Here is a 26,924-nt window from a genome sequence, read left to right as displayed (position 1 = left end):
GCAATGAAGCCAGAGGCAAGATAACATTTAGCTGTAGGAATAGGAACTTCTAGATCACTTACTATTGTTCCTTGTCAAAGTCCCCTCACCAGGATGGGTTGTTATATTTGTAAATCTTCCAAAAATGAGGACGTTCTAGATACTATCGTTTTGGTACACTTTAGCTCCCAAAGCAATGGCACAAACCACTAATTAAATATAATATGGAATATTACACATGTTGCATTGGTATTTACCAATAAAGTTATTTTCAACGATCCCAACAGAATATGTACCGCTTATCTCTAGCTTGTAGGACACGATGTACAGTAAAGAAACATATGACGTAAGGGAAAATAGAATATTGGATGGAATGGTCAACTCCCTTTTAAAACTTCTTGGGAAAACTCAATTTTGTGTATTTGGCAAAATGCCAAATACAGCAGCTGCTGTACCAAGTCTCAGATGTGAGTGATGAATAGGGCCTTACCTATTATCATTAGTTAAAGGTAGCTGTAATACTGAAAGTTTGGTAGCACAAGTGGCTTCACTTGTGTCCCCAGGGGCGAGCGGGCTAAGAAGGCTAGGCGTAGCCATTGAAGACCACATGTGAAGGTAATGAGAAGGGGATGTGTTGTGTGAGGGGTGGGACTTTCCAGTGGGTATATTTGGCTGTATGACCGCTACTTATTGCATGCAATGCTGACACATGCTGTCTCTATGGTGCCTTTAATAGTTTTTTCATAAGTTTACTTTACCTTTTTTATTTTTATGATTTTTTTTATCTTTTGTTAGTTATATTTTATGTAATGCTGTTTGCATATTTGATACAGGGTATACTAGAAGCCATGATGCCAGTAAATATAATGGCATTTTTTTGATAAAAGCATCTTCTGTTGTGCTTTATATGGCACATTGCCTAGTATGGATAAAATAATTACTTGCATTAATGGGCACTGGCTTTAGTATACCTTGTATATATCACAGATCACGTCATGTTTGTTGTATTTGTTCAGTCAATGATGAGGGTAATAGGAATACCGTGCTACCATGGCAACCGGAGTAAACTGCTGACCACTTCCGGCTGGCGCGGCACCCTGAACTGCTCCCCACACATGAAGTCCGTGCTATATAGTTCCACTTCCAGTATCTGGGTTCCGGGACTTCTGGGAGCGGACCATTGACGCTGGAGTGTTGTGGGAGGCATTGAGGAGTGCGGCGCGACCGCAATGGCGGCATTTGAACCCCTGCAATAGGTAAGTGTGGTATATCCCACTGCTTTATCATGGGCATTTATGCTGCTATACTCTGGTTACCCTTTGAAAAAGGCGCAGAAGCGACGAAACGGCCCGTCAGGGTACATGTATGGCTCTTAGGCTTCATGTTTGCTGCTACCACTGAGAGCGATATGCCCGTGGTCTCATAGCTGCTACTGCCTGTAGATGAGTATAACTCTGATTATTTGCCTGCTTAATTAAAACCTAATTGTTCACTTTATGGATGTGCTGGTCCCATCATTTGTGGACACCTTGGTTTTTACATCTGATTCATGGACTATATATATATATATATATATATATATATATATATATATATATATATATATATGTAGACTGGATTGATCAGGCGGCACTCTCGGATTCTTTGTGCAAAAAAAAAGTGCAATTTATTTCAATCCAACATGTTTCGGGCTACTGCCCGTCCTCAGGGATCAATTACATTCACACTGTGAACAAACTTTGTACTGTGTACTACAAGAAAAAAACGCCCCCCTTCCGATGCTGCCCCACAAGCAAACACTTACCCGCGGCCTCCGTGTCGGCCTCTCCCCCCTCCGCCATTGAGGCGTCGAGGCACAATACTGGAGATGCCGGTCAGCGGACACCATCTCTTCTGGCTACCTCTTCTGACGTCTTCCCTGTGCACCGCACAGTGCCCTAGACTTCCGGGGTTCCAAGCCTCAATCTGGATGCCGCTCTCAGTGATTTGCATTAGAACCAAAACAACTACAATAATAAAGTAAAAAAACATAATTTTACATTGTGCTAACAATGTGCTAACAAAGCAATCTAATTAGAGGCTTACTATAAGCCATATAAGAGGCCAAATATAGGCCAAGTAAAACACGTGAAAACATTTTTAAAGAAATACTAACATATAAAATAAGAAAAATTTAAAAACAGTGCAAAATTCAGGTAATGTTAGGAGCTGCACGGGCAGCGCCTCCGCTCGCCCGGCAGTCTCCTCTGTTCTTCCGGCGGTTGCCGGGTTACCGCGACGCCGTCGCGTCATCAGCCGGGAGCTTCCGGCAGACGGTCCGGCTGCCGGCGTACAACCCCTTCCTCCCCTGCCGCAGCGGTTGCCAAGGCGACGGAGGACGCCTGGCGGCCGCAGGGAGGAAGGGGTGTGCATGACGCCGCACGCAGCGTCAGCGTAGCGCTTGGCGCGCTATTTAAACTTGGACACTGGGACACTCAGACGCCGGCTATAGCTCCTGATTTGGCGTCCTGAGTGTTTCCGGTTCCAGGCTCCTGCTCACCCGTGGTTCCTGGTTTCCAGTCCCTGTTCCTGGCTGCCTCCAGAAAACCTTGCTTGCGTCTGCCTGCTGATATCTTGGTGTCAGATAAGTTGGGAGACTCTCACTCCCTGCCTCCCTTATTGTTATTTATATTGCGTCAGCATATTGTGTATTGTTACACCCGTCAGCAGTTCTTATTGTGTCAGCTAATTGTGTATTGTTACACCCGTCAGCAGTTCTTATTGTGTCAACATATTGTGTATTGTTACAACCGTCAACATCTTGGATTGTGTCAGCATACCGTGTGCTCAGCACCGGGGTACACCTTGTGTATTGAGATACCAGTCAGTTTGGCCACGGTACTTTGTCTGGCCTGCTGCCCACAGCATTAGCACCGCGGGTCCCAGCCCAGTCCGCTATCCACTGACACCCCCCTCTGTGGGGCAGGGTGGTTCTCGCCTCCTTGGTTTCTTAGGTAGATTTCCCCTTGTTTACCTCCGGCCTTGGCGGCTGCGTTGTCTCTAGTAAGACCAGGTGGCATCGGGGTGGGAGCCTGACTAACGGGCTCCCACGAACGCGGCTATTATTGGTGAAGGTTAGCTTAGCACGCATCCGCCAATTCCTAGGGGTGACAACGGAGTTAGGGTAGGCGAGATCTCCCTGTTCCTAACATTATAGCCGGCCAGTACTTCACCTGAACCTCCAGTCAGCCATTATGGATCCGGCCCAGCAGGCTGCTAATCACGCTCTGGCAGGGCAGATGCATACTCTTACTCAAGAGCTTCAGAAATTGACCCTCCGGGTAAACTCACAAGAGGAACGGGTACAAGGGGTCTTATCCTCATCTAGAAACCCCGAACCCAAGCTGAGTCTCCCGGACCGGTTTTCCGGGGAACGTTCCCAGTTTTTTAACTTTAGAGAGTCGTGTAAACTTTATTTCAAACTCCGCCCGGCCTCCTCCGGCGTGGAATCCCAGCGTGTGGGAATGGTCATCTCCCTGCTACAAGGAGACCCCCAGACCTGGGCGTTTGGCCTTCCCGCAGGGTCCGAGGCCCTTACCTCTGTGAATGCTTTTTTTTCTGCCATGGGGTTGCTTTACGACGACCCAGACCGTGCTGCCTCAGCTGAAGCCAACCTGAGGGCACTACGGCAGGGTCAGAGTAACGCAGAGGCTTATTGTACCCAATTCAGGAGGTGGGCCATTGATTCTGGTTGGAATGACCCAGCACTCCGTAGCCAATTTCGCATTGGGTTATCTGAGACGTTAAAAGATGCATTGGTCCACTACCCTACTCCGACCTCCCTGGATGAAATTATGGAGTTAGCCATAAAGGTAGATCGGAGGTTCCGGGAACGCCAGAGGGAGAGGGTGTCCGGGGTATATCCCTCCACATCACTGGGGGAGACCTCGGAGGTTGTCGGTGACGAACCCATGCAAATTGGGGCCACACGTTTATCTGCCGCAGAAAAGAATCGTAGGAGGCTGAAGGGTCTCTGTCTGTATTGTGGTGGTCAGGGTCACCGTGCAGTGGTCTGTCCGTTGAAGGCGGGAAAAGACAGGGCCTAGGTGAGGTTGGGGAAACTCACTTGGGCCTATCTTGTTTTTCTCCCCTAGACTCGATCATTATTCAGGTTTCTGTCACTTATAATAACTGCACTGTCGCTACCACTGCCTTTGTTGATTGCGGTGCAGCCGGCAATTTTATTGACAGGGGGTTGGTTTGTTCTTTGGGGCTCAGACCCATTTCCCTGGTCAATTCGTTGTCGGTTTGTGGCCTGGATGGTCAGCCACTCGCCAACGGCAGTGTTACCGCGTGCACCCCTTCTCTCCAGCTTTCGGTGGGGGCTCTTCATTCCGAAGAGATTTCTTTTTTGTTGTTCCACTGTCCGCTCACGCCACTCGTCCTAGGGTTAACATGGCTTAGGAAGCACAATCCCAGTATCGACTGGACCACAGGAGAAATTGTACGTTGGGGCTCTTCCTGTTCTGATCACTGTCTCTCTCTTCCTCTTCGTCTTGTCCTTCCCGTTTTTTCTTCTTTACCCATACCCTACAGAGACTTTGCCGATGTGTTTTCCAAGAAGGAAGCTGATACGTTGCCCCCTCACCGTCCCTTTGATTGTACTATAGACTTAGTTCCCAATGCCAGATTGCCCAAGGGACGTCTATATGCCCTCTCAGAACCTGAATCCCAGGCCATGGATTCATACATAAAAGAGAGTCTCGAGAAGGGATTCATCCGTCCTTCTAAATCTCCTGTAGGTGCAGGGTTTTTTTTTGTTGAAAAGAAAGATGGATCTTTGCGTCCCTGCATAGACTATAGGGCCTTGAACAAAATTACTGTAAAAAATTCCTATCCGTTACCACTCATCTCTGTTTTGTTTGATCAAATCCAGGAAGCGGTGGTGTTTTCCAAGATTGATCTTAGAGGAGCATATAACCTCATCAGGATTAGAAAGGGAGATGAGTGGAAGACAGCCTTTAACACACATTCAGGTCACTACGAATATCTTGTGATGCCGTTCGGCTTGGCCAACGCTCCTGCTGTTTTTCAGGATTTCATCAATGAAGTACTCCGGCCGTTCCTGGGAGTATTTGCTGTGGTTTACTTAGACGACATTTTGATTTTTTCTAAGTCACTTTCTGAACATCGGCAACACGTCCGCCTGATTCTTCAGAAATTGCGTGAAAATCAATTATATGCCAAACTCGAAAAGTGTGAATTCAAAATTGCTCAAGTCTCTTTTCTGGGTTATGTCATCTCTCCCAAGGGTTTTTCCATGGACCCCAGCAAGGTTCAAGCCATCATGTCCTGGGCTCTTCCTAACAATCTCAAGGCCATCCAAAGATTCTTAGGATTCTCCAATTATTATCGGAGATTCATCCGGTCCTTTTCTGACATTGTTGCCCCCATTGTGGAACTGACTCGCAAGGGAGCCAATCCTGAAATTTGGTCCCCACAGGCCGTTGAGTCCTTTCACCAATTAAAGAAGGCCTTCTGCTCAGCTCCTGTCTTGCATCACCCTGATCCCAGAATTCCTTTTATTGTGGAGGTTGACGCCTCGGATGTAGGGGCTGGAGCTGTCCTTTCTCAGAAGGACATTCATGATCAGAAGATTCATCCTTGCGCCTTCTTCTCCCGTAAGTTCTCCTCAGCTGAAAGGAACTATGATGTCGGGAATCGTGAATTGTTGGCCATTAAGTGGGCCTTTGAGGAGTGGCGTCATTGGTTAGAAGGGGCCAAACACATCATCACTGTGATTACCGACCATAAAAACTTAGCCTACATCGAATCTGCTAAGCGATTAAACCCACGACAAGCCCGGTGGGCGTTGTTCTTTACCAGGTTTCAATTTATCATTACGTTCAGACCCGGCCCCAAAAATGTCAAAGCTGATGCTTTATCTCGTAGTTTCCAGACTTGTCAGAGCACTGGACTCAAAGATACGCCCATTGTCCCGTCTTCTGTCATTTTTGCGGGTCTGACTCAGGACTTGGCCTCCCGTGTCCTGGCTTCTCAGCCTTCTGCTCCTCAGGGGACTCCACATAATAGACTGTTTATTCCCAAACACCTCAGAAATTTGGTCCTCAAGGATTTTCATTCCAGTAGGGTCACTGGACACCCTGGCGTTACCAAGACCCTTGAGCACTTGTCTAGGGCGGTTTGGTGGCCCACCATAAAACAGGATGTTGCTCGGTTTATCTCTTCTTGTCCGGTATGTGCTCGACATAAATCTCCCAGGTCATCACCAGTGGGTACTCTTCTGCCATTGTTCATTCCCGAAAGGCCATGGTCCCATATTTCTATGGACTTCATTGTCGACCTTCCTTCTTCTTCTCGTTTTACCACCATTTGGGTCACGGTCGACCGCTTTAGCAAGATGGCACATTTTATTCCCTTGCGTAAACTTCCCACTGCTAAAGAGTTGGCACAACTCTTTATCTCGCATATTTTCAGACTCCATGGCCTTCCCTTGGATATTGTTTCTGACAGGGGATCTCAGTTTGTGGCCAGGTTCTGGAGAAGTTTTTGTTCCGGTTTAGGAATACAGGTCAGTCTTTCCTCCGGGCATCACCCACAGTCCAACGGGCAGACCGAAAGGGTCAACCAAGCATTAGAGCAATATTTACGCTGTTTCGTCTCCAAATGTCAGAGCAATTGGGCCGAACTGGTACCTTTAGCTGAATTTGCTTATAACAACTCGTATCATGCGGCCTCCAAAAGCTCGCCTTTTTTGTGTAATTTCGGGTTCCATCCCAAGTGCAACTCCTTCTTTGTTCCGAGGGATTCCTCTCGGCCGCCCTTCTCCACAGTGTCCTTCCTTAGGAAGTCGTGGCAAAAGGTTCATTTGGCTCTGAGGCAATCTTCAGCACGTTCAAAAAATTTTTTTGACAAACATAGGAGACCATGTTTTTTCCAAGTGGGGCAAAAGGTGTGGTTGTCTACTCGCCACATTAAGCTTCGCCAGAGATGTCCCAAATTAGGGCCCAGGTTCATCGGTCCATTTTTGATCACTGCTCAAGTCAATCCGGTGGCATTTAGGTTGCAGCTCCCCAGAGCACTCCGGATCAATAATGTCTTTCATTGCTCTCTTCTTAAACCAGCCTCGATGGCTTCCCAATCAGGGCCTGCTTCCAACCGCAAACCAGTCCTCATTCAAGGGCACAAAGAATTCATAGTAGAACAGATATTGGATTCCAAGGTTGTTCGGGGTCAACTGAAATTTTTGGTCCATTGGAAGGGGTTCGGAGAAGAGGAGAGGTCTTGGGTGCCTGAGCGATTGTTACATGCACCCAGGCTCAAAGCAGAGTTCTTTAAGACCTTCCCATTCAAACCTGGTTGTAAGGGTTCGGTGACCCCTCCTCAAGGGGGGGGTACTGTTAGGAGCTGCACGGGCAGCGCCTCCGCTCGCCCGGCAGTCTCCTCTGTTCTTCCGGCGGTTGCCGGGTTACCGCGACGCCGTCGCGTCATCAGCCGGGAGCTTCCGGCAGACGGTCAGGCTGCCGGCGTACAACCCCTTCCTCCCCTGCCGCAGCGGTTGCCAAGGCGACGGAGGACGCCTGGCGGCCGCAGGGAGGAAGGGGTGTGCATGACGCCGCACGCAGCGTCAGCGTAGCGCTTGGCGCGCTATTTAAACTTGGACACTGGGACACTCAGACGCCGGCTATAGCTCCTGATTTGGCGTCCTGAGTGTTTCCGGTTCCAGGCTCCTGCTCACCCGTGGTTCCTGGTTTCCAGTCCCTGTTCCTGGCTGCCTCCAGAAAACCTTGCTTGCGTCTGCCTGCTGATATCTTGGTGTCAGATAAGTTGGGAGACTCTCACTCCCTGCCTCCCTTATTGTTATTTATATTGCGTCAGCATATTGTGTATTGTTACACCCGTCAGCAGTTCTTATTGTGTCAGCTAATTGTGTATTGTTACACCCGTCAGCAGTTCTTATTGTGTCAACATATTGTGTATTGTTACAACCGTCAACATCTTGGATTGTGTCAGCATACCGTGTGCTCAGCACCGGGGTACACCTTGTGTATTGAGATACCAGTCAGTTTGGCCACGGTACTTTGTCTGGCCTGCTGCCCACAGCATTAGCACCGCGGGTCCCAGCCCAGTCCGCTATACACTGACACCCCCCTCTGTGGGGCAGGGTGGTTCTCGCCTCCTTGGTTTCTTAGGTAGATTTCCCCTTGTTTACCTCCGGCCTTGGCGGCTGCGTTGTCTCTAGTAAGACCAGGTGGCATCGGGGTGGGAGCCTGACTAACGGGCTCCCACGAACGCGGCTATTATTGGTGAAGGTTAGCTTAGCACGCATCCGCCAATTCCTAGGGGTGACAACGGAGTTAGGGTAGGCGAGATCTCCCTGTTCCTAACAGGTAATATCTATATAAACATATATATTATTAATTATATTATATGTATAAATTTTCAATTTTATTAACCAGCTGATGACTGTTATTTTGTTGGAAATATAGCCGAGAATAATTACATTTACAAAAAAACTTTGTAAGCAATGCTGTTCATTAAGGCCCCTAGGCGCAATTGTATCTAACTAAAAAATCCATCTAATCAAAAAGGTGTGCAAATGTCCCAAGGCGCAGCCAGTACCTGCAGCCACAAATCCAGTTGGAGGATAACTATGCAATCCCCTCTCGAAGATATCCAGAACAAAAGATGGATATGTAATGTTGGCGCTGAACTTATTCGTCTCCATATTCAGTGAACAATTTTCATGATAGGAAAAGAAATTTGAAAAAATATATGTGTAAATAACACAATATATTTAATACAAATTAAAGTGATGATAAGCAGGAACCTCAGAGCTCATACCAAAACTCACACTGAGGTTAGAGTGACCATACTGTATGTGTAAAGGTATCTTTAAATCTCGATATACAGGATCCCCAAAATCAGTGTGCCAAACAGATGGTGGTGGTATTAGAAATCCAAGTGCGTACTGTACTCACTATAGGAACGGCGGGTATGAAGCATATAAAGGTATCTTTCATAGAAATCCAAAAGCCAGAAACTCCTTGTGTGACAATATAGATTATATGTGGTATGCACCATCCCTGGATTTTGCTTGGGTAATCCCATCTACAGTATATTGTCACACGAGGTGTTTCTGGCTTTTAGATTTCTATGAAAGATACACTTCATACCCAGCCGCCATCCCCCGCCACCCACCATCTGTATATGCGAAAGGGGACGCGTGCGCACGAGATGCGCACGCGTCCCCTTCCGACGGCTTCCCCCGGGTCCCCGCCGGCTTGTCGTCAGTCACCCGGGGTCCCCACCGCCTCCCCGCACCCCCCCTAACCCTGTCCGTCTCCCTGAAGCGGAGACGGACAGGGTACCCGTCTCCCCGCTGCCCGGAAACTGAGACGCGCGTGCACGTGGGACGCACGCGCATCTCAGTCAGATGGACGCCGGGCTGCTGGCGGATCGACAGCAGTGACGTTCTGGCGATTCGCCAGCAAGAGGGAGCGCGGCTCAATCTGTAGATGTTATTCTATTTTGGTCTCGCAACTATGATGAGTTTATGTTGTTGTTAGGTAAGATCAACGATACAGATTGCCCCATAAAATATACTTCATCTATGAGCTTGGAAAGTATCAACTATTTGGACGTAAAAATCTCATTACAGGAGAATAAAATTATCACCAGTGTGTTCTCAAAGCCAACTGACAAGAACACCCTATTAAGAGCTGACATCCTATCTCTATGACTTACAGCCTGCCTTTCTCTAAATTTTTGAGAGCCAAGAGAATTACCAGTGAGGTAAATACATCAGAATGCACCTTGGATGATATGTCCGGAAAATTCCGGGCAAGAGGCTACAGTGAACATACCATAGAGTCAGCAAGGATGAGGGATAATCAGATCTCCAGAGAAGACTTCCTTAAACTAAGGTACATTAAACTACAATTGACTCCATCAACTGGGTCCAAAAATACAATACAATATCCACAGCAACCAAAAGTATTACAAATTACGGTACTTATGTAGTATCTGGGCTGCCGATTTTTTGATTGTATGCCTTAAGTTAAGGCATACAATCAGATGCGATGCGATGCGATATCGCATCGCATCGCATACGACCATGCGATGCGATGCGATGCGATGACCCGATTTTTCCATAGGATTCAATGTTAAAATGGACTGAGTCCATTTTAACATGGAATTCAATGGGAAAAAAGGGTCCTTTTCATACCCCTACTATCCAAGTGGGCATGGAGTTGGATATAAACCTGTGGCGAGCGTAGCGAGCCACCGAGCCCGAAGCGTGGCGAGCGAAGCGAGCCCCGCGAGGGGACAGTATTCTGTGTCCCCTCGCGGGGCTCGCTACGCTCGCCACGCTTCGGGCTCGGTGGCTCGCTACGCTCGCCACAGGTTTATATCCAACTCCATGCCCACTTGGATAGTAGGGGTATGAAAAGGACCCTTTTTCCCATTGAATTCTATGTTAAAATGGACTCAGTCCATTTTAACATTGAATCCTATGGAAAAATCGGGTCCATCGCATCGCATCGCATCGCATCGCATGCGATATGGTCGGGTGCGATGCGATGCGATGGACCCGATTTCAAAATCGGCAGCCCAGTTACTACATAAGTACCCAAATTACAATTGGCCAGTAATACAAAATGAATTTAAGAGTTTAAAAAGATCAAAAATAAGAAATTGCTATCAGCGTGGCAAGAACATCCGTAATTGGCTTGTCCATACGGACGTTACCAAACAACTTACCCTCGTCAATAAAAAATTTGTAGGCTGTCATAAGTGCATAGGCTGTACTATATGCAGCCATATGATAACAGGTATGTTCTTTTGCCACCCATATACAGAAAAGAAATTTTCGATCAAATACAACTTAACATGTTCAACATCCTTCGTAGTCTATCAACTTAAGTGCCCTTGTGGCCTCAACTATGTAGGTAAAACCATGCGTTCCATTAAAGAACGCCTGGGTATGCATAGATCAGCAATAACTCGAACTCCATCTACCCAGCGTACAAGTTGTGTGAAAACCAACACTTTACATGACCCAGAATATAATTTTTGGTACTTATGTAGTATCTGGGCTGCCGATTTTTTGATTGTATGCCTTAAGTTAAGGCATACAATCAGATGCGATGCGATATCGCATCGCATCGCATCGCATCGCATCCGATATCGGATGCGATGACCCGATTTTTCCATAGGAATCAATGTTAAAATGATTCCTATGGAAAAATGGGTCCTTTTCATACCCCTACTATCCAAGTGGGCATGGAGTTGGATATAAACCTGTGGCGAGCGTAGCGAGCCACCGAGCCCGAAGCGTGGCGAGCGAAGCGAGCCCCGCGAGGGGACGGTATTCGTCCCCTCGCGGGGCTCGCTTCGCTCGCCACGCTTCGGGCTCGGTGGCTCGCTACGCTCGCCACAGGTTTATATCCAACTCCATGCCCACTTGGATAGTAGGGGTATGAAAAGGACCCATTTTTCCCATTGAATTCCATGTTAAAATGGACTCAGTCCATTTTAACATTGATTCCTATGGAAAAATCGGGTCATCGCATCGCATCGCATCGAATCGCATGGTCGCATGCGATGCGATGCGATCTCCCGATCCGACCCGATTTAGAAATCGGCAGCCCAGATACTACATAAGAACCTAATTTTTTATTGCTATAATAGACTAAAATAAAAAATAAATTAAGGAAAAAATAAAAATTTAAATAAATAAATATATGTGTTTACTTTTTGGGGCTAGTTTGCTAAGGACCCTAAATAGAGTCTTTTGAAACTTCTGAATTTTTTAACTTTTGAAAACTACAGTTTAACAACTGCTAGTACAACACCTGGGGACATACTGTATATCAATACTTCAGTTTCCGACCTTTAAATGTTGAACATTTTATTCTTATTTTTTTAAGCCAGATGGAAAACCACAGCCCCTGGAAAAACGTTCCTTTTCATTCTGTAGCTCAGTATTTTGCATTTGTCAAATAAATAAATGAAGTATATAAAGTTTGAGAAATTTAAAAAACGAATGCAGTAATTTGTACCCATTTGATCTGATATACAGCCAGGTCAAGGTGACTGGCTGATTTACAATCAGCCAAACACGGTGATCAGCTGGGTCAGATGTATTTGGCTGTTACGAATGCCCATGTTATCAATAGAATGCGGCCGGATGCAGCCATAGTGTTCATTCTGATCGACAGATTACCACGGACTGAGGTTGAGGAACCGCTCCGGGCGCTTGTTCTGACACTGGTTGAACAGCTAGTTTGAATGTTGCTGGTCGGATTTATTGCATTTGCATAGACTGAGCGATCTAGATGATAGCTTAACTTCCAAGCAGAGGTGCGGAGTCTAACCGTGTGGCGGCTTTCGCCAGGGACCTCCACAAGGAGGTTTGGACTTTGTGATGTCCACACGGCAGGTCACGGCTCTCCCAAAGAAGTATCTCGGTGGTAGGGAAGTAGCAGGCACCGTAGGCTAATGGTGAGGAAACTGCTTACTGACTGTTATGAGGAGGACTTCTATTAACCTATGTTTGTCAAACTGGCAACTGAAGATTGCCCACTTAGCTCCTTAATGTAACTGATGACTACATTTGGCTTAATAATGAAACTGAAGTTGGACGACTTGGCGTAAATAACTGAAGATAGCCAAATTGGTGGTAATGAAATTGAAGATTGAAACCTGCATGGATCAGTCAGATCCATGCAGGTTTCAATCAAATACGAACCAAAAAACATGTTCATGTAAATATTTTAAAAATAAATCATTTAAAAAAATGGCGTGGGGTCTCCCCTGCCCGGTTACAACCAGCCCCAAGCTGAACCAGTCTTGGTTGTAGATATTCAGTGGGCCAAAAAATTGGGTTCCCCCATATTTCTATAACCAGCACCAGGCTCATGGGCCAGTCCTGGTTCCAAAATACAGAGGACAAACAGAGTAGGGGTCTCCCATATTTGAAAAACAAACAACGGACCCAAACAGTCACCAGGCTAATGCCAGACGTGGGGGAAAATTTTTATATATATTCCCCCCCACCCAAAGCATTATCCCCTGACTGGTCATCCTGGGCTGAGACCCTGGGGGAGTGGGGACCCCTCCAATAAAGGGCAGCATTGCTCAGATCTGACTGATCCGTGCGATGCTGCCTCATCGTAAGTATTTGGCGGCTGTATATATGACTGCCAAATACGAAAGGCTACAAGCAGCTATGACATCTGAAAATGCAAATCTGGAGAATACAGCAGCTTAGTAAATATGCTGTATTCTCCATTCACATTTTTGGGCCGTATACAGCCAATCCCATTTGTACCCATACATACGGGGATCGGCTATATATGTTATTTAATGCATTTTATAAGGAAAACAAAATATTAACTGTGACACAGAAGTGTGCCTATGACTTGATTGCATTGGAAATGGAAGGACAGCTTGACATGATCAAAAAATCATAATAAAAAATAATGACTAGAATACACTACGTTATACAATATAGTCAAATATTCAGGGTAGGGAAATAATTAAAACTTTTAAATTAAAGTAGGTCCGCGGAATAAAAGAATGGCGGTATACAGTATTCTCTAAATTTCTTTTGTTTCTGTATGTTGCATGGAAATGATTATCAAAAAGACATCTGTCTGACTGTGAATGATAAGGTTACACATTTCACTCAATTATTTCCCTCTCCATAATGCAAAAATGGGTCAAAACAGCATCAATATATTATTGATCTCAAAGTCATTTTCTCTCTCTTAAGTATGGTGATAGATTTAAGCGTTTGCATTGGGCTGCTCACAGCTACACAACTAAAAGACATTGATAAATGGTCCCGTGGTGCTTTCATTATGAACTCTCTGCTGTTAACATTCAGTAATGCATCCAGCGCCTATTGTATTCCTGATGCATGGTTTTAATGTTCACACAAAGAAGCGAAAACGTGACACAATCTGAAATTGTTTGCTAAAAACAGATTTGCAGCTTTCGTCGCTGGTATGTGTGATAAAGCCTTGTGACAGCTGCCTCATGAATCTGTTAAAGTCTTGAAGCAACACACATTAAAGCAGGTTTTCTCCGTACTTAGCAATTTTCTAACAATTGTAAGATGCACAAGCAAAAAGCATTGGAATAATAAGTCAAGCCAATATTCAAGAGAACCTATTAATGGTAGAAGCTTAAATGTTACTTTCCCGTATGACTGCTATGTATGGTGGTGAATCGACAAAAAGTGTAGTATTGTGTCTGGGTGGTTACGGGAAGTGACTGGCATTTTCTGACATTTATGGAAACTGGTGCAAGGAACAACATGTTTTTGCTTCGTACGCTGAACTAGTACAGGCCAGTCATATCTGATTGATGCTAATGTGTTTCACCACTTTTCCTGTGCACAGTACATTTTGGTAAATACAGTTGTACACTTATATTTTGTTACGGCATACTACTACATACTTTGCTTAGTTAAATTAGAATTTTAGTCACATGTCACATGTCACTGTATTAAACTACAGTATAGGTGCTTTTGGGTCCTCCCCTTGTTAAGATCCTTGGCAGCAGGTTTCCAGTAGACCTGGTAATGTGATTTGAATCATTAAAGCCTTGAACCTGGTGTCCAAAACAGGGTTTGTATAAAAAGTAATGAGACCTATTTTTTTGGACACGACTGTACGTTGCAGCACGCATGCTCCAGGTGGGTTCGATGGATGGGGAAGTCAGCTTCAACATGCACCGAGCGTCACTCGCCTATGAGCTTCTGTGCGGTTTGTATCTAGGCTCGGTTGAAGCTTAAAAGCTTAAAAAAGTTTCAGAGGCTGGTCCGGTCACAGGGACCAGCCTCTGAAACTTATCCCACAGCCTGCAGTTTCTGGGACATTACACCCCATCACCAGGTACAGCACTAACAACATCCGGCACTCCCTGGCACCTGACAACACAACTCCAGGTAGAGCACCCAACAACAACAGGAGCTTCCTGGATTGGAGACCACATTTCTCCTAATACGGCTACCAATATTGGGATACCAATACAGAGGCAACCTAGGAACGGACTCGGGACTGTGCAGTACATTGTGGGTGACTATACAAACTCTCCCGTAACGCATTGTGGTATCAATGTTTTTATTGGATATGTAATCCTTCAAATTTTATTTTCTTTTATTACATCCTATTAAATATTTGTTTACTTTTACCAATACCTGTTGCATGTTTTAGACAAGCGCGGTTTCACCATCCCCTTTTTTTTAATATGCGTGAGGTGTTGAACTCAGACGGTGTTAATTGTTTGAATGATCGCAAACCATGTAGAAATTGATAAAATGACTTTGCACACCATCATTACCGAGGAATTGCAAATGAGAAAATTCTGTGCCAAACTCGTCCCGAAAGTTTTGACAGATGTTCGAAGGCAAAACAGCGTGCTTGTTTGCGAAGATCTTTTGCAGAGCGTTCAAACAGACCCTGAGTTTTTGGACATTGTGATAACCAGCAACGAAACATGGGTTTTTGAGTAAGACCCAGAGACAAAACGCCAAAGTGCAGAATGGCACACACCATGATCCCCTCATCAAAAAAAGGCTTGAATGAGCTTGCTCATTGTCCTCTTTGATGCTAACGGTGTGGTCCACCACAAATTTGTACCTGTGGGACAGACCATCATGGGTTCTTTTTACATGGAAGTGCTGTAAAGATTGACAGAAAAGGTCAATGGAGTGAGGCCAGGCATTGCTGCCAATTGGAAGCTGCATCATGACAATGCACCAAGCCACACAACCTTTGTAGTCAATGGCTGCTGGAGATTCCATGGGTTTTGATAAGAGATGTGCCGAAAAGATAGCCAGGTGAGGCACTGCCTCACCTGCCATAGACTTTTTACTCCAGAGTTTTGACTATAAAAATTATTAGAATAATAAAAATAAGATTTTTTAAATATTTTATTTGTATTTTTGATATATTTTTGGGGGACCTTTAAGGACCCCCAAAAGAATAAGTCACCATTTTACAACCACCCACTTACTCTCTCTGCACATATTACATTTGTCCCACCTGCAGTACACATGGTTATTCCCATTTTGAGAACAAATTTGTCCTGTGATCAGGCCTGAATTAGGCCCATAAGTGCATATTTAACATAGAGAACAAAAAGAGACAAAATCATGTCTAGCTCCGTCTTCTATTAGCATCAGTGTGAGTTTCTGATGGGCAAACTATTAGAACATGCTCAGTGTTAATCTGTTCTATACAATTAAATACATTTTTGGATCATGTACAGTGTAGTTCGGCTGAAGCAATTGTGCTTAGCTGCAGCAAATGTTCACAGCTAAGCATAGAGCTAATAGCCTGCCTTGGCTCATGTCCTAGCAGACACAAGGGGGCATATGTAATAGCGTCCAATTTTGCCAGCTAAATTTGGATGTTTTTTTTAGGGTGCTATACATTTACAAGGCACAGTTTTTCCTTGTTTATGATTGCCAAAAAGATTGTGTTCCGCCAGCACCCCACTTCTCCAGCAAACTCGGAAGCTACTACATACAGTATGCCGCTAAGTTGGTAAATCTGGTGTATTTCAATAGAAATACAAAGTATTGTAACTAACAAATTTGAAATGTTTTGTTTTTACAATTTTTTTGCATTATACAGTAGTTGTCTCTCCTGGCTTGCTTTGTGCTGCACACCAAGCAGGGTGAATTAAGATGCACATGCTGCTGACAATCCGTGGTCTGGTCTGCGCAATTAATTGAGCTATACCTATTCCTTATGATACCACACCCTTTATTTGTGTGCACTGTCCCTTTAGGAAAAAGAGGGCACAAAGATAGAGTTTGCAGGAGGGCGCCGGACACCCTAGCACCGGCCCTGCTTCTGAATTCAGGATGCTCTTCTCCTGGGCCCCACTGACGGATTCAAGCAGCCCAGGTTCTGTTCATTCTGCACCTGCACTGTCAGTGTGTACATTCTCTGCCAATGGGGGGCGCCAGGGGGGCGCCATGATTTTTTTGGGCAGGGGGAGCTACATTTCTAGTTACGCCACTGTTGGGTGGGGTGTGTTGAAACTGAAAATTGCAGTGTAAAAAGAATGCAGCCAGTATTTACCCTGCACAGAAACAAAATAACTCTCTGAACATGTGACACCTGCCCCACTGCAATGGTTTTGCCCATTTTCCAAACATATTTGTACTGCAATCAGATCTGAATAAAGGCCATAATGGTGTAGTCTCTTTATTTATGGTCAAAGGGCCTTATTATGATTGACTCGCAAGGCTGTGAAATTCGCAGCCTTGCAAGTACATCAGACGCCGCCCTCTGCCCTCAGTGTCGGCCGACCCCCCTTTGCACGTAGTACCCCCACCCCCCATGCATGGCTGTGAATGGATGATTTACATTCGCAGACAGGGAAGTCATTCGATGGTCGTCTGGAAACGCCCAGCGTTCTCATGGGAATGCCCATGGAACTCTGGGCGTTCCCATATGCTAATGGGGCAGGCCGGCACGCCCCACCCTCCTCCGCTCGGCGTGTAGGGTGCGTGCACCCAGCGAACTGCACATGCACAGACGCAAAACACGGAGGACCAAATTAATCAGAATAAGGTCCCAAATCTCCAGAGTGCCAGCCTGGTTAAATTCTGACCCCATGGACCGTATGTATGTATATATATATATATATATATATATATATATATATATATTTATCAAGGACCCAGGCTATGCTCTCTCTAATGCTTAGATAAATCAAGGTCGCTGTTGGTCACACCCCTTCTGGAGACTGGCCACACCCCTACCACTGCATTTTTCCAGTGGGCTCTTCATGCCCTAGTCTGACACTGGTCTGTTAGCTCTCTCCACTTTATCACTCTCCAAGGCTTATCACATCTGATACCTAATATCCTGTCTCTAAAATCAGAAACTGTTTTAGGTTTATTTCAGGCAAAATATAATCTACAATCAATATTATTTCTTTGCAGGTCTGCAAAACTTAGTGAGGTGCTTGTAGTTATATAGCACTGTCAAATGTTGCTGTGGATTTATATCTGTGCAGAACTATTGACATAATGTACATGAGTATTAAATACTTTTCCTGAATCATATCAAGAAAGATTCAGTAGTTAGTCACTGAGGGCTGATTCATACTTATTTTTCTACTAAATATACCCATCCTACCTCTTACACCACAATGAGAAACACTTCAGCAATCCTTAAAATACACTTATGTGTTCATCACACATCAGCAACTTATAAAATGATGTTTAATGTGCAAAGAGCTTAATTTATAAAATACATTCCATAAAATACAAGCTCAGTCTATTCACTGCTTAAGACAGTGTTTAAATAAGCCACTTCATTATTTTGCATTCATTTATTTAGATATCATTGGGGGTCACATTTAGGGGTACTTTAACTAAGATGGGCTTTCTATTGAAGATGGTATGTTGCCCATAGCAACCAATCAGATTCTACTTCTTATTTATTGAGCACCTTCTAGAAAATATTAGATAGAATCTGATTGGTTGCTATGGCCGAGATCCCATCTTCAATAAAACTCCCATTTTAGTAAATGTACCCATTAGTGTTTGATTCCCTTTCACTATTCACATTGTTACTGTGGGTCAGATGTAATAAGCTTGAAAAGTGATAAAATGGAAAGTGAAAAACCACCAGCCAATCTGCTCCTGCAGGAGCTGACAGCAGAAGACGCTGGTTACAGTAGCTCACTGACCGGCGAGCAGGAATCCTCCAAGACCTCCTGGTAAGACGTATATTACCCTTCACAGGCTCACCATTTACTCCTATATTTAGACAAGAAAGAAAGCGCTCAGGTTTTAGGTAAAAACAATAGCCAGTTTTGAATTTTCTAATTTTTTAAAAACACACACAGTATTTATAGACAAAGAAAACAATAATTTAATGTGCATATAGCAATAAGAAATCTCATAAGGTACCGGGCGACACCAACCATTAATATTAGAGGATACAGTTAGTAGAACAATGACATTTTATGGATAAATCCCAAAATAAGAATAAAAAAAAAAAAGAGTTAGTACTGGTATATTCAAATTACTCCTTCTAAAGCTTAGTTCCAACTCCAGTGTGGTCTTGCTTATTTATCCAGGTATAGCAACTTTCATATACTTAGTGGGGATACAGCCAATTTGTTAGTATTGTGTTAATAAGCAGACAGTACCTAAAATCTAAGTGCTTTCTTTCTTGTCTATTATGTTTGTTTCTATCTATTGGGAGTGGTAATCCCTACTAGTTAGCAGCTGGGTTGAACTAGGTTGATTCATTTATTTATGTCATTAGCGCTACTTTATATTCCTCCTTACTCCTATATTTATCTCAGTATCAAGCATTCTCACAACACAATGAGACGCTGCATCAACCCCCCACAGGGAAAGACTTCCATGGCAGCATAGAAAGAGAACAGGCAGCCATAGACAGAGAGGTCACGGACACCCCAGCAGCAAAACCATTTCATAGGCAAATGCAGGCGGGGTTCCTTGTTGCCCGTATACCCCCTCCTCTTGGCAAGTGTCTTAAATGATGATAACAATAGCACTGGTATATAATATGATCAATGGAGCTGCCACCATATTATGCAGTGTATAGGACAGAACAGAGCTGCTGCACATGCCTAGCGTTCCAGCTTCTTCTACCACATTTACTGTGTGTGTGTGTGGTTCTGAGCCCTCCAACATTGCAATGGAGAACAGCTGCCAGGAGGAAGAGACAGGAACCATACCATGAAGTGGGAGATTGTGAGCTTAGAAAGTGCAGTACTGGTTCTTTTATGTTTGTGTATTTATTTGTATTTATTTATTATGATATGTTCCTGACCAATTATCTTTTTGAAATGTTTAAAACAGGCTATGCTATAGACCATATGTATTGTTAAATATTAATTCTTTAATCCATACAGTATCCAGTGTATAAAAATACCCATTTTCAGGGCTGTTACCACTCCGCCAGTCTCCTGCACTTACTCCAATGCGCTGCAGAGTGAGAGTTTGGATTACATTTGGAAACCTCCCTCTAAAAATCCTGCGTTTTCCATGTCGGCATCACAACTTTTTTTCTTACAGGAGGACAAACTTCGGTACTTGTTTCCTAGCACGCAGGGCCGGCGCTACCCACTCAGCAGCTCCTGCAAAGCAGGGAGGCGCCTTGCTGAAAAGGCGCCATCTCCCTCCCTGCTCTGCTAAAGCTGCCTCAGCCCTCACTGTCACTGCCTCCTGCACGCCACCCGCAGCGCCTGTCTGACAGCGGGCGGTGGCAGTATAAACAGCTTCTCCCTGCACCGCGAGTGCACACAGCCTGCATGCCGCCTGCAGTGCCTGTCTGACAGCAGGCGGCAGTATGGAGAGGTTAAGGAGCCCCCTGCAACGTGCACACACTGTCCTCCTCCTGCGACCTGCCACCTCTTCCTCAAAAGAACAGTGAATCTTTTATTATACATGTTTATAACAAATTTTTTAATAAATGTAGATTTTTTTTTATTTTAATTTAGACATTTTTTAAATAATGGCCTGGGTTATGTGTGGCCACACATGCTGCAATAGCAGCGTGCGATGCGATGTGCGCTCCTGCGGGCATCGCATCGCACAGTACAAAAAGTATGTGCTGCACGTACTTTTTGTACTGCTTTCGAATCGCATCGCATACACATTGCATACATGTCGTACAATGCGATCTAGCCCATAACGTATGCGATTCTCGCAGCGTGTATGGGTACCTTAAGTGCCTGCTACATTTTGCGGACACAGCACTGAGATGGTGTATGCATAAATGTACATGCACCTGAGATCCTCCATAGGATCGCATGCTGCATACGCTCCCACAATCGGGCTGCAGCTTGTTGCAATGGCAATGTGAAAGGGCGCAAAATTTATGGTTTGCAGGAGGGCGCCGGACACCCTAGCACCGGCCCTGCTAGCACGGCCACAATCGCAGGCATCGTGTGCCTTAACTTTAAGGCACACGATGCCTGCGATGCCCGCGATTTCCTCATAGGCTTCAATGTTAAAATATTTTAACATTGAAGCCTATGCGCGTCCGACGCGATGCCCCCGATTGAAGCCTATGCGATGGACCCGATTTGTCCATAGGCTTCAATGTTAAAATATTTTAACATTGAAAATGAGTGCATTTAACATAGGTAAAAATGGGAAATGGCCCAATATGGGCCATTTCTCATTGGGTATGGCCCCGGCATATGTGTGTAAAAAATAATGGCCCCCCATTGTGACCACCACCCCCACGATTGACGCGAACCCGAAGCGTGGCGAGCGCAGCGAGCCCGCGAGGGGCGGCGGTGCGCGTCCTCCGACCTGCTCGCGGGCTTGACAGGTATCCGCGTCCGCTCGCCACACTATGGCCCTTATTCTGGTTGGTGCGGCCAGAGCCGCACACGGGGCTCCGGCCGCACAAACCAATCCCCGCCCACCCTACGGATCGCCACGGCCGTCCGTACACGGACGGCTGGCGATCCGCATAAAAATGGTGGAGGCGTACGCCTCCACCATGGTGGGAGCTGCCCCCTGCATTCGATGGTCGTCGACCCTCGAAGGCAGGTCCGCACGCCGCGGCAGCTCCCGCAAGCTGAGACCACACGGACAATCGTCCGTGTGGTAGCTTGTATGGGGGCTGAAAGCTGACATCCGGCGACGTCAGCTTTCCGCCCCCATGAGTTGCGTCATGGCCTCATTACCATGCATACGCCCCGCGTTTGCATGGGAACGCCCATGAAACGCGGGGCGTACACATAGGGAAATGAGGGCATGATGCCTCTCACGCCCCTATACGCCCCCTTTGCGGCGGACGAAATACGTCTGCGGCGAAGGGGGCTGCACATGCGCAGATTCACCTCTGCGCATGTGCAGAGTAAAAACATCGGCGGTACGGCCGCACGCGGGCCGTACCGTCCGAATTAGAATAAGGGCCTATATATTCTCAACTCCACGCCGACGTGGATAGTAGGGGAATGAAAAGGTCGGAGGACGCGCACCGCCACCCTCGCGGGCTCGTTGCGCTCGCCACGCTTCGGGTTCGCGTCAATCGTGGGGGTGGCGGCCACAATGGGGGGCCATTATTTTTTACACACATTTTACATTGGCCATAGCCAATAAGAAATGGCCCATATTGGGCCATTTTTTTTTTATTTTTTTAATTTGTTTATTGAAAATTTTCAGGCATATATATAACATAAAGTCTATGTATAAAGTAATATGTCATATAGCACAAATATACATCATCAGGTAAGTCTTTTCCAGACATTCAATTGACAATTATTTTCCATATAACAGAACAAAAAATAATAAATTAGAGTGTACTCTAACACAATTTCTCAGTCTCAGTATGGTCATTAATATGAGATGAGTTATAAATGCGACTAATTAAAAAGAACAAATACAATAAAGAGAGATTCTTTTCTGTGAACTCGACCCCACCAAACATGTTTTTCTTTGCGAAGATTGTTATTAACCTCAAACTGCACACCCTACTAAAAATACAATATTACTTTACCTTAATCTCTATTCTAAATATATATCTATACATATACACGAAGACAGAAGGGGGGTGGGAAAAAAGAGGGGAGGGGGGGAATTGGGGAAATGCAAGTTGTTCCGGTCTAAAAGCAAGGTCCTATGTGCATATTACTTTTGCCATTGTCGTGTTGATATCAATATCCATATTAGAGACATATAAATACATTTTTTTTTAAATCATAAACAAGAAGGAAGAATTCCAGAGGATATAGATGAGCTTGAATCATCCCTTTAAATTGAGTAAGCCAGCTATCAAAAGTCATTCATTTCTGAAATAATATTTTGCTTAGTTTTGTCTTCTAGAGTATTAATAAATAACAGCCATTTAGAGAAAAATTTGCGGAGTCCATTTAGTTGGTCTAAACGAGCATATTTTCTTTCGAAATACATGAATTGCAGGAGTTTCTGTTGAACATGGGCTAAATTCGGTGCGGCTTTTTTAGTCCAAAAAATTAAAATACACTTGCGGGCTGTTGTAACTATAGTTATAAGAAGGGGGACAGCGCTGGTATCAATCCTTTCTAATTGCCACTCATGGAATGATAAACCCATATAGGCTATAGGGGACATTGGCCACTTTACTGAAAACATCGTATTAATATAATTCAAGACTTTACACCAAAATCTTTTAATTTTGAAACAGTCCCACATACAGTGAGCAAAATCAGCCTTAAAAGATCCACATTTACAGCAGTGACCCAGCTTCTCGGTAGTCATATGTCTTCTTTGGTAAGGCGTAATGTAAGCTCTGTGTAGGGTTTGAACAAAAACTTCCTGCAAATATGCCGATTTTAAAGCTTTCATTGAGGACATTTGTAGATGGGTAATCTGATCTAACTTAGTAATATATGGTAAATCAGCGTGCCATCTCTCGAGCAGCCCAACCCAATATGGTGTATCAGAAAACAAATTCTGAGTTAACAAATTATATAGACACTTCAATTTATATTTCTTTATAGTGATAAACCTCAACAAAGTGTCTATCGAGTGAATCTGTGAGAAAATTGTTACTTGAGTCTGTATGGGGATATTGGGACTGCTATGGGTCGAGAAATGCTTCGCTTGATAATACATAAATAAGTGAGATTTTTCCAAGTCGAACTTTTCTGAAAGGTCAGAAAAGGATAAAAGTTGGCCTCCTGGATCAAACATCCTACTCGCCATATCTAGTCCCTTTCGTCTCCAGATGTTAAATCTCTTGTCTAATAGGGAGGGTGGAAAGGCTGGGTTTCCCCATAAGGGTAAATAGGAAGTCTCCTGGGGGTTAGACTTACATATTCGGTTCATCTGACACCATGCTTTATAAGTGTCTTTAAACAAAATATGTTCTCTGACCTCTGGCGGTACAGCTCCCTGTCTTACCTGGAGCAAGGCTCCTGGTGAATAAGGGTAAAAAATTTCACTATCTAATTCTATATCTGAAAAGGTTGACTTATTTAAAAGCCAATCCCCCACGTATCTGAAGTGTATAGCTAATGAATAACATCGCAAGTCAGGGTATCCTAAGCCTCCATCTGGGGTTTGAGCTTTAAGTTTATTTTTTGCTATTTTTGGGCTTTTACCTTTCCAAAGAAATTTATTAAATATTGACTCTAGTAGATTAACATCTGTTGCCTTCAGAGAAATGGGGAGCATCTGCATACAGTAAAGGATTTTGGGTAAGATTATCGATCTGACAATCGCCATTCTACCAATCAAGGAGAGAGGGAGATCTTTCCAGGCTTCAAGCTTAGTTTTAATATGTGTAATTATCGGGTTATAATTTAAAGAGTATAATTTTGAGAGGTCATTACTAATTTGTATTCCTAAATATTTAAAATGTGAATGACACAGAGGAATCGGGGAATTCAAAGATTGATATAGTTGATAGTTAGGAGTACCTAAAGGAAGAAGTTCGGACTTTGACATATTAATTTTGTACCCTGAGATCTCGCCAAAGGAACCGATGAGGCGTAGCACAGCCGGCAGGGAGTGGGAGGGATTGGATAAGAAAATTAAAGTATCGTCGGCAAAGATGGCAATTTTAATTTCTGTTTTCCCAATGCAAATCCCCTGTATCAATGGTGATGATCGTATGGCTATGGCCAAGGGCTCAACTGCAATTGCAAAAAGGAGTGGGGATAAGGGGCAACCCTGACGTGTCCCTCTGTTAAGTTGGAAGGGTTGTGATAAAAGTCCGTTACATGCTATTTTAGACATTGGTTTTGAATAGAGGGTCTTTATTACTTCAATAAATTCTATAGGAAAACCAAAATTTTTGAGGGATTGAAACAAATGCGGCCACAGGACCATATCAAATGCCTTCTCGGCGTCCAGGGCCAGAACTAAATTGTCCGGGCCCCTGTTCGCCGAGAAAGCATGTGACTGCTGTATTGCTGCCATCAATCTTCTCATGTTGGTCACAGAGTGCCGTCCGGTGATAAACCCTGTTTGATCTGTACCAATTATAAGTGGGAGTATGCTTTTTAGCCTTTCGGCCAATATCTTTGTGAAGAGCTTATATTCTATATTCAATAATGAGATAGGTCTATATGACCCAGGGAGTTTTAAATCGCGGTCCTTTTTGGGGATAATTTTAATTATTGCGTCCGAAAAATAAGCTGGGAGCAAACCTTTATCAACAATATAATTATAACTAGCGGCTAGTGGCCCAACTATAAATGATTCCATTAGTTTAAAAAATTCATTAGAAAAGCCATCGGGCCCAGGAGCTTTGGCTGGCTTAAGCTGTTTAATGGCCCAACGTACTTCCTGTTCTAAAATAGGAGCCGTCAATTTTGTTGACAATTCAGTTGGGACTTGAGGGAATGTCAGGGAGTTCCAATAGGCCTCAGGCGGTGTTAAGGGAGAGTCTACCGACTCCGCCACCAACCCCACCGGCCCCTCCGGCGAGATCCCAGGGACTGAATAAAGTTCTTCATAGTAACATTTAAGGACCTCAGCAATCTGAATGTCCGAGGTTGCCAATGTGCCATTCTCCATATATAAAGGAAGGACAGTAGGGCGTATCCTAGATCCCTGTAATAAGTTGGTGAGCATCTTTCCTATTTTATTGCCGAACTTATCAAATTTTGAATTTACATTAAATAAGTACTTTTCTCCCATAGAGTTAAGGTATTCATTACTTTGTATTTGAGCGTTTCGATAGGCCGTTTTATTTTGCTGGTTAGGGTTTATTTTAAAAGATTGGAAGGCCTCTGCTAAATCTGATTGTAGCGTTATATATATTTTTTTTTTTTCAGATTTGAAGCAAAAGAGATAATCTCGCCTCGAAGTACTGTTTTTGCGGCTTGCCAAAAGACTGCGGGATCTTTTTCCAGATATTCCTCATTTTCTTTTTGAAATAAAGACCAAACTTTCTCAAGATGTTCTTTCAAGTCTCTTGATTGGATTAAATGGGACGGAAACCTCCAATTTGGCGATGTATTGGTGGATGCCTTGAGTTCCAAGACCAGAGTGATCAGGCCATGATCAGATAAAAGCGGGGGTTCTATTGAGGGTTTAGATATCCTCACCAGAAGGGGCTCCGCCACTAAAATGTAGTCGATTCGTGACCATGAATTATACGTTAAAGAAAGACAGGTGAAGTCTCTTTCTGTCGGGTTATGGATTCTCCAGGCATCCACCAAATTTAAAGTTTTACTTAAATATGGGACTCCTATCTTTGGTAACGTAAGTGAGGCTTTAGGTACAACAGATTTATCCAATAGTTTAGACGAAATTAAATTTAAATCTCCACATATTATTAGAGTCGAAGGATCATAAGTACTAAGTTTGGCTATAAGTGAGGTAAAAAAGGTTTTTTTGTAATTTGTCGGGGCATAAATGTTGCAGATAGTCAATTTCACATTATCTACCAGTATATCTAAAAGGAGAGCTCTACCGCCAGGATCAGAGAATTCAGATGTAACCTTTATACCTAAGAACTTTTTAGCCATGGTGATTACTCCACAGGACTTAGACTTAAGGTGTGAAGAGCCCAGTACAACCCAACCCAACATTTGAAGCTTTTTCACTTCCGGGGGCATTAAATGTGATTCTTGGAGACATATGACATCAACCAATTGCTTATTTAAATACGTCAGGAGTTTCCTCCTTTTAGCAGGGGTATGAATGCCTCTGATATTTAGAGAGCCAATCTTAAGCGACATTATAGCACACAAATATATACAACGGTGCACAAATAGGAACCTTGCTTGGGGCTGAATCAAAGGGGAAAGGAAACACACAAAAGGGACATAAAAGACGAATAAAGACATACAATCTAACAAAAAAATGAGCAGTAAACATTATATTAAAGATGAACTTCCAGTATACTAAAGATATGCCAACTGCTAAGTCAGGCATATCCGGGTAATTTTAATCTAGAAAACTTAAGCCGGGCTCGCTTCGC

The 26,924-nt window shown here is 44.2% G+C and overlaps 1 long non-coding RNA gene across 1 annotated transcript; it reads left to right on the top strand.

Moving 5' to 3' along the window:
- Positions 1 to 1,092: 1,092 nt before the first annotated feature.
- Positions 1,093 to 25,897, top strand: LOC146060627 (uncharacterized). The gene is made up of 3 exons (XR_014470454.1): positions 1,093 to 1,235; positions 9,729 to 9,905; positions 25,774 to 25,897. It is a non-coding gene; the product is annotated as an uncharacterized LOC146060627 (long non-coding RNA).
- Positions 25,898 to 26,924: the final 1,027 nt, after the last annotated feature.

The sequence above is a fragment of the Crinia signifera genome, chromosome 2 (assembly GCF_055691185.1).
Source record: "Crinia signifera chromosome 2, ASM5569118v1, whole genome shotgun sequence".
Classification (NCBI taxonomy): domain Eukaryota; kingdom Metazoa; phylum Chordata; class Amphibia; order Anura; family Myobatrachidae; genus Crinia; species Crinia signifera.
The sequence above is the reverse complement of the archived record's forward strand: the minus strand, read 5'-3'. Positions and strand labels throughout refer to the sequence as shown.